This window comes from Lygodium microphyllum, unplaced genomic scaffold (assembly GCF_053477565.2).
Source record: "Lygodium microphyllum isolate KBCC unplaced genomic scaffold, Lygodium_microphyllum_v1.1.10 scaffold_39, whole genome shotgun sequence".
In the NCBI taxonomy this organism is placed as follows: Eukaryota; Viridiplantae; Streptophyta; class Polypodiopsida; order Schizaeales; family Lygodiaceae; genus Lygodium; species Lygodium microphyllum.
Window position 1 is genome coordinate 67,122 of NW_028229522.1, and position 9,717 is coordinate 76,838.

Genomic DNA, 9,717 nt, shown 5'->3' on the forward strand with positions numbered 1-9,717 from the left:
GTGCCCTACCCAATATGGCTCATTAAAGGATTCAATATTTTGCATAATATTTTGTTTGTATAGATGGGAGTCGATTATGTGTAGTATACAAATCACAAGAGTGGGATGGTTTGGGTGGAATTACAAAAAGCTTTTGATTGTTTGGATTGGTCTTTTGTGGCCTAGCTCACATAGAAGATGGGTTTTGGACTTCAAATCTCAAATATGCTTTACAATATTAGCAAGGGGTTGGTTTGTATGAGTGATGCTTAATGGAGGGGTTATGGAGCAGATCTTACTTTCCATGTCTATTAGACAAGGGTTTCCTTAGTCCTCTGTTCTTTGCCCTTGTAACCCATCCTATTTTGAGAATCCCATTTGGCAAAAAATAGCAAGGTGGTTTGCTTGTCTCTACCTTTTGCAATAATAATTAGTGGACCTAGCCTTGGTAGACGACACCTTTCTTTTCTTGAAGATATTCAAGGGAAATACTTTGTGGAGCCATAGATGTGGAAATCTTTTAACTTCAGGGCCGCACATTAATATGCACAAATAAATTCTCATAAGTTGCATTGAATGAGATTGATTGACATAAGGTTGGTAGGGAGGTGGTAACGCAAGGCACCATTGCGAGGCACTTGGAATACCCTATGGGTGCATTTGTCATACCCAAGAAATTGCTTGATTGGAATGTAGCTTGTATTGTAGACAAATATGTTTACTAGAAATCATAGGTAAGGCATTTCATGTGCATAAGTTGTCCGGATGATTATGTTGCCCATGATCTCATATCACTTGCTTCCATGGTCAAATACTATGTGGAAAATAATGTGGTCCATTTGCTTCATGATATGGAGAAAAGAGCCCACACATTTTGGCCGGATCATATATGTACACTTAAATGAATGGGGGATAGTGTAATTTTAGATGTGGAGACACATGCGACAACCATCTATTAGACTTTGTTTAGTGCCACGTGCATTGGGCAGTAGCCCTAGGTTGCCTTTACTAGATCTCTTTTAGAAGACATGGGTATTTTGCATGAGAATACTCGAATTTAGACCTCATGGTTGCATGTGCTTAATGTTGATCAACCCATGTTATTGAAATCCTCCCCATAACTGATTCATCTTGTCTACTCTTGGCAATTGGTCCTTAAGTAGTCCTCTTAGCATCCCCTAGAAAATTGATCTTTAGCCAATTCCTTGCTAGTTGAAATTTTGGCTACTTCTAGAATCATCCCTTGGGGATGCAAAACAAGAAGGTGGCCCCTAGTTGAATAGGATGATGGGATTTAGTCTAGTTTCTATTGGCAATGTGTTGAAGCCCTCAAGTGCTATTCAATGCGGAGGCACTTTCATGTGACTGGATCAGTTCTATGATCTATGGGTTGATATCAATTTTGGATTCTTTACTTTTTTTGGCAACACTTTCCTTCCCTAGACTTATAATACACTAGCAGGATTGGAAATCAATAATCAACTAATCTTAGAGGGAGCATAAATAAATCAATTATATCATTTGCTTAAGGCTCAAGTATTTTAACCAATATCATAGGAATTCGAGAGATTAGTGCCAAATCATCACGACAGGTCTTTTATGACTCACTTTGGAGGATATTGATAACATGTTGGAGAGACCTATTAGGGAGTTCATCACCACTTGAAGGTAGACCTATTAGGGATTTCATCACCACTTGAAAGGAATTTAGTACATACCCTTTTGTCCCACCTCTTATTTGTATATTTTTTTGTCAGACTTTGTTATCTTTTATTTGCTTAGCACTCTATGGATAGTTGTATTTCCTTAAGTTTTTTTATGTATGTATATTTTTACCCCAGGTCATTGTGGATTTTCTTGATGTTAACATGATTTTCCCACAAACCCCCCCCCCCCCCCCCCCCAAAACACACACACACACACATGCATGTGTGCGTGGACATGCACCCGCATGTGCACACGAAAGTCCAAGTTGAAGACCATGGAATTAAATATGTTTTAAATTTGTTTACATCTCATACAAACATTGGACTTAGCTTCCCATGTTCAACTTGTTGAAAGAGAGGGAGAGAAAATGACACAGTGAAAAACCATCGACACAGAGAGTAGAGAACCCTCATTGTCTCCCATATTCCATATCACCCAGTTGTAGCATACACTAACCTAGTCAAATACTACAAATAGAAGAGATAGGTCACTAATTGACCATACTAACTATGGTTGAGTCACTAACTCACTTATTGTGTCACACATGATGGTAATTGTACAACTAAACTATAACTGTACTAAAGAGTTGGCAGAGCTTGATTCTCAACTCCCCCTCAAGCTCAAGAAGGACACTATAATCCAAGGAGCTCTTTAAAACGACTCTTATCTAATGACTTGGTAAAGATATCAATTACTTGGTCTTCAGTTTTGACGTGTAGGAGATCTATCTTCCTTGTAAGTACTGTCTCTTGTATAAAATGATAGTATACCTCAATGTGTTTTGTTCTAGCATGAGACACATGATTCATAGCTAGAAGTGCATTGCTCATATTGTCACAATGCAATGTGATTGGAGCATCTATTTGCATACCCAAATCCTTCAATAACTTCAACAAAAACAAGCAATCTCACAAGTTGCTAATGCAGCACCTCTATACTTTGCATGAGTACTAAAGAGAGTACAAATGTTGGTTGCTTCTTGTTGCTCTAGCTGACCATACCATTGCCAAGGCTAAAAGCGTATCCACTTGTAGACCTTCTATCATATAGACAACCTGCCCAATTTGCATCAGTATACCCCATGAGCTTTAAGTACTTTTCACTCTCATAGAAGAGTCTATAGTCTATTGTAGCCTTGACATAGCACATAATTCTTCTCACTACATCCAAGTGGGGTTTTCTAGGCTTATGCATGAAATGACTAATAAGTCCAACTGAGTAGTCGAGATTAGGCCAAGTAATGGTAAGGTGGATGAGACTTCCTACCATTTACATGTACATAGTAATATCTAAAATCTTAGCTCCATTTTTAACATCGAGGTTAGTATTCTCATCCAGTGGAGTATCCAAAGGTTTGTAATTTGTCATACCATGTTTCTTCAATATCTCAAGTGCATATTGTCTTTTCATCAGCCAAAGTCCATGAGTTAAATTCAAAATCTCAATGCCTAGAAAGAACTTTAGCTCTCCCAAATCCTTCATATCAAATTTAGTTTTCAGCATGGCCATAACATTCTATACCTCACTATTATCATCCTCTGTAATGATTAGAGCATCTACATAGGTGACTAGTACCACAAGACTTGCATCTATTTTCTTAGTGAATAGATTATGATCAACCTTTTCAATTGTAAATCCAAGGTTCTGCAAGTAAGTACTAATTTGTGCATGCTAGGCTCTTGGAGCCAATTTCGGCCCATAAAGTGCCTTTTTCAGTTTGCATATATAGTGTGAATATTGAGGGTGCGCATACCCTTTTGACTGATCCATAAACATTGCTTTTGCCAAGTCTCCATTCAAAAATGTTAGTAGTACTATGCTCCAGAATATTAGTAGATACATGATTTGAAGACTAATCATTGGAAATAATAGAGGAACTATGCCATGAAGCCAAGTCATCAAAGATGACATCTTTGCTAATCACAGTTTCTCAAATGATTTCCGCTCCTAAGCATAGCCTTTATGTGTACATATACATTGGAAACAATATATGAGCTATGCCATGAAGCCAAGTCATCAAAGACGACATCTTTACTAATCAGAGTTTCTCATGTAGATGGATCAAAGCATTTGTAAGCTTTCCGTTCCTAAGCATTTGTAAGCTTTCTCATGTACATTGGAAACAATAGATGAGCTATGCCATGAAGCCAAGTCATCAAAGACGACATCTTTACTAATCACAGTTTCTCATGTAGATGGATCAAAGCATTTGTAAGCTTTCCGCTCCTAAGCATAGCCTTTATGTGTACATATACAATGTAGCCAAAGACTTTAAGATGGCTGACATTCGGCTTATGTCCATACAATTTTTGATAAGGTACCATGCCATGAATCCTTGCTGTAGGAGTATGGCAGCACATACATAGTTGTCATTATAGCTTCAACCCAATAATAAAGTGGCATGTACTTCTCATTTAGCATTGCTCTAGCAGTCACCATAAGAACTCGATTTTTCCTTTTTTCCACTCCATTCTGTCGTGGAGTGTAAATGCAAGCAAATTGTATATGAATACCATTCTTTTCCAAGAATTCTCGTTGGAGACATACTCATCTCCATTATCAGATCTCAAACAAGAGATATAAGAGTCAAATTCCTTCTCAACGTGCTGCTTAAAATATTTAAAATAGCAAGTATTTCATCCTTCTGCTTCAAGATATACACCCATATATATATGTTGAAATCATCAACGAATGTGACATAATATTGGGATCCACCAAGAGAGATATTGTGGGTTGGTCCCCAAACATTTGAATGAACCAATTGCGATGGTCTAGAGCTGTTCTGAACATGCTTCATGAATGGAAATCAAGACTGCTTGCCAAACTGACATGCATCACAAAAATGACCTAAATTGGAGTAGGTAAACTTTGGCAAGCATGTAACCAATTGCTTCTTTTGCATAGTATGCAACATTTGGACACAACACAATGACAAAGGCCTTAGAATAACTTTTCTTGAACTTTGAACATTAACATAGAAATTAAAAATTAGCATAGATATTAAGTAATCAAACCCATCATTAGGTATTGTTTATAACTTTGCCCGATCTATTTAGTTGTTTTTAATCTCACTCAATTTCTATGCTTGGTAGTGTTGCAAGAACATAATGAGAATTAGGTGCTTTCTTATAAGTTTCTTATGATTCAATGATCAAGGATATGGGTAGATAAGAAAATGTTAGCTTGCTATAAGGGCCATGGATTTATTGTTGAGTGGCTTCCACTATGTGATCTCTTGGCCCTCTTCTTGTCATGTGAATGGGCACTTCAATTCCTCAAGTTTCTCAATAGTCATCAAATGGCTTAATTTCACTTTAACAAGGTTAATTGATAGTAGTTGATATTTTATAATGTAGACCTAAGAGTATCAAACGCTTTACATTTGGATCTCTATAATCCATATCCACAATTTCCTAGATTAAAAAGTTCAAGTCTAAGCTTAAGAGGTATTTTAGATGAACCATCTTAACATAGGACAAGAGATTAGGGGGAAAAAATACTTACACATTATGCCAAGTCATTTGACAAGTTGTTTTCTCTCTCTCTCTCTCTCTCTCTCTCTCTCCCTTACACGCCACACACATTGGATATATCATTATGTGATCAAAAGATATTTGAGTATCATGGTCTAGACGTAGTAGTTGTGTTGCGAATCAAGCTTTACCAACTCTTTAGTACAATTGTAGCTTAGCTGTATAGTTGTCATCATTACCATCATGTGTGGCACAATAAGTGAGTTAGTGACTCAACCATAGTTAGTTAGTAGGATCAATAGTGACCTATGTCTCCTATATGTGGTGCGTGACTAGGTTAGTGTATAGTACACTCAGTGATATAGAATATGGGAGACAATGAGGGTTCCCTACTCTCTCTGTTGATGGTTGTTCACTATGTCATTTTCTCCCCCTCTCTTTCAACATGGTATCAAAGCCTTCTTCCATAACCAACCTAAACAAAAAATCAGAAGGGGAGCTATTGTGTCGAATCAAATTGGTATACTCAAGCTCACCTAGCATCTTGTAGTCCACAAAGAATGCGTTAAGCCATAGATATACTCTAGCTCACATGGCAACTTGCACCAAACAAAGTAAAGGGTAGCACATTGGAGCTAAGATGTGGTAGCTCAACATTCCATTCAGTCATCCACCTACATGTCTAGCAAGAGTAGTAGCATTTGCCATGCTTTCAACATGCTAGTTGAGCTTGGAGAATATAGATTAGGGAGAAGGTTTCTTTCTCTCCATGTTTTGAGAAGTTGTTGAGATGAAATACCTCGGATATTGCAGAGATATGAATTTTGTTCACTATAGGACTAAAATTGTCCTATCTAGCACGGTGCACGACTATGCTACTTAACATAAATTTTTGGGACTCTAACTAAGTATTGATGTATGATATTTGACTAAATTGAGGTGAACTGAGCTGGATGTAGAGTAGTTGGTTAATGTACATGTGTTATTTGAATGCTATGCAATCATTTTGTTAGTGAAGAGATGGTGTGCAACAGGGAGTCAAGCATTGATAGCTCAAACAACTTGGATACTGCAACAAATACTTGTAGTTGCAAACATGGCAAATGTAGAAGGGTCAAACATCACTCAGATTGGGTAGACAACAACTATATGCAATATGGAAATTTTGCATGGAGAACTTCTCAATTGGGAAAGGATACTAGGATCTTATTACAGGTGATGAGGCTGAACCAAAGCTTCCAAAAAGAAATCCCAATGCTAAGCAACAAAGAGCACATTATGCTTGGATTGAACAAGTTTGCTAAGTCTTGCATTGGCTCTCATGTGTATTTTAGATGCAATGGTCATGCAAATCATAAATTGCAAGTTACCGAAATATGTACAGGACAATATTGATGTGTTACTATGGCACCACTACTAGTGCATGAAAATTTCAGATGAAACAAAAGTTTAATACAATGGATAGAAAAGGACGGTCAATACATGACTATTGCACGGAGATCAAGACCATTGCTGATTAGTTAGCTTCTATTGGAGCTGAAGTAGAGAATGAAGACTTGGTTGTAGTTACTCTAAATGGACTTGGACTTGAGTATAAGTCATTTGATACATCTATATTAGTGTAGCAAGAGATGCCTAATTTCTATGAGTTGGTGCCATTGCTTGTTCATGAAGAGGTCAAAGCTTGAATAAGCTACTAGCTCGAGTAGCTCAAAGGGTAGAGATGTAGTCTTCTATTCAAATCAAAGAGGCTGTGGTACATATAGTAGAGGATCAGTAGAGGGTCCTCTTGTGGTTTGGGGACTAATCAAAATGCATATCAGAATGTGAATAATCAACATGTGTAGAAAACTAGAGGTGGTGGATACTTTTGAGCAAGGGGGAGATCCAACTGTAGAGGTAGGCATTCATGGCAATCTCAGAATACAAATGAGCAGTCCAATGAGGATAAGGATTATCACTTTTTAGTAAATATGGGCATATTGCTAAGGATTTATGGAAGAAACAAGAGAATTAAAAAAGTAGAGGCAAGCAACAGGGTCATAATGCTTCATCTAGCCATGTTGACGATGATAGTGCTATGACAGATTGTTTGCTATGACCTTTGTTTAGAACAATGCCATTAAGGACCATAAGTTAGATTATGTATGGTACATTGACCCATTGTCCTCTAATCACACGACTCTGCATGGAGAATCTATTACAAGCATGGTTATGTCTATATAGGTGATGATACACATCATAACGTTGAGCATAAGGGTGTAATTCCTTTGGTTATACATGATGGTCAGGGAGGGCTGCATGATTGTGCTAACTGTAAATGCTGGTCCTGGGGTTGCAAAAAATGGTGGTCAAGCTTTGGAGGGGTCCGGTTAAAGCCAAGGAAGGCCTCAACAAGCTCCATCAAGGGGAGAGCAGCCCACATATGAAATGAGAGTTGGGAGTGTAATGGCTGCCCTGTTTCAAGAGGGCTGAAAATTGAGGTAAACCCTGTTAAGAGTGAAGCAATATCTTTGTGTGAATGCCTTGAGGGTGCCCAAAGGGGCCGAAAAGGTGCTCGGGAAGCCGGGGAGTGACGGGAGCTCGAAGGAGTCAGATATGGCTGCCGGGAAGGAGACCCAATGCGAGTGGGGAGTCGATGGGAAGTTTGAGAATGCCATGAACCAAACTCAAGAGTCGGGAAGTCGAGCTCTGATACCAGTTGAAAGGTGAGAAGGATCGAAGCTTGCACTCGAGAGCTATGGCAAGAGAGTAAGAGTAAGAAAGAGAGAGGCAAGAAATGGGAACTCCAACAGTCACAATGTGTGAGTGAGCCTTCCTTTATTCAAACTATCACTAAAAGAATAAAGAATAAAGTGACGGTGACGGGTGCCCGCCACCTGCAGTGTGTAGTGGCGGTGGCTGTCAGTGTAGTAATACACGGGCGGCTAGGCAGAGCGCCTTTACCCCCAACATTGGGTTCCTAGCCAATTGAATGCTACTAATGTTATCATAGTAGATGATAACCTTCTTGTCCACTTGCATCTCCAAATCACCAAGTAGCTTGTGTAACCAAGCTACCTCATATGCTGCAATTATAGCACCTATATACTCTACCTCTATAGTACTAGGCAAGGCAATTGTTGGCCATTTCTTGCTACTCCAAGTAATAGTACCACTGCCAAAGGAAAATATAAAACTGTTGGTAGATCTCATTTCTAAGATACTACTAGCCCATTAGGTAACCATGCAAGTCGAATGGTACATCTATACCATAGAATAAGGCATAGTCCAATGTGGATGTGACATAGTACAATGTGCATCACACTACATCCAAATGTGGCTTCCTTGGAGGCTACATAAACTGACTCTCCAAACCAACTATGTAGTTTAGGTCTGGTATAGTGATCATCAAATAGATAAGGCTGCCACAATCTTTCGATATATAGTGACATCCTCAATCAAGTCACCCTCATGTGTAGTAAGCTTAGCATTAACATCCAAAGGTGTAGAAATAGGCTTGCATTCAGCCATGCCATACTTCTTCAACATATCCAATCCATACTATCTCTTTGATGACCATATACCCTCTAAAGTCTTGATTATCTCAATGCCAAGAAAACAGTGTATCTCTCTCAAATCCTTCATCTCAAATTCAATCGTAAGAAGACCCTTCACATTGTCAATATTTGTCTCACTATCACCCACAATGATCAAATCATCTACATATATAGTAATAACCACAATACTTGCATCACATACATAGAGTGAGTGATCAACCTATGCTCTATGAAATCCAATGATGACAAGGTATTCTACAATCTTTTCATGCCATGCCCTAGGTGCTTGCTTCAACCCATACAAGTGATTACAAAGCTTCCATACATAAATTGGATGACTTGTATCTATATAACCAGGTGGCTTCTCCACATAAACTCCCTCTTGTAACTCCTTGTGCAAGAACACATTTTTTACATCTATTTGATGCATGATCTAACCCTTTGATGTAGCCACTGCTGCTATGATAGCCCTTATAATGGCCATTTTAGCCACTTGAGCAAAAGTTTCCTCATAATTAATACCATGAGTCTGTGGATATCCTGCAACTAGTCGTGCCTTATAGTGCTCAATAGATCCATTTGACTTATGCTTTAACCTTGTAAATCTATTTTTAGCCAATAGATTTATTGCCTTCAAGTAAGGGTACCAACTCCCATGTATCATTATCCATAAGTGCAACCATTTCTTCATCCACAATACAATCCAAAAACTCATTTACCAATGCATCCTCAAGACAAGTGGGTTCCACATCATGCATAACCTTAGCCATGTATGCATAGCGATGAGCTACATAGCTATCATATATCAACTATCGCGTTGGCTTTCTCACTCTACTTGACTTGCGTAGACCTGGATCACTACCAAGTGCTTTAGCATCCTCTTGTGCATTTCACACACTAGGTGTTTTAATAGGTGAAATCCCAAACTCCTTATCCAAGCTCTGCTTAGAGCCATTTGAATCAACATCAATATGAGAGAAACCTGATGATATATCTGTCATAATAGGTGAGTCCCCAAC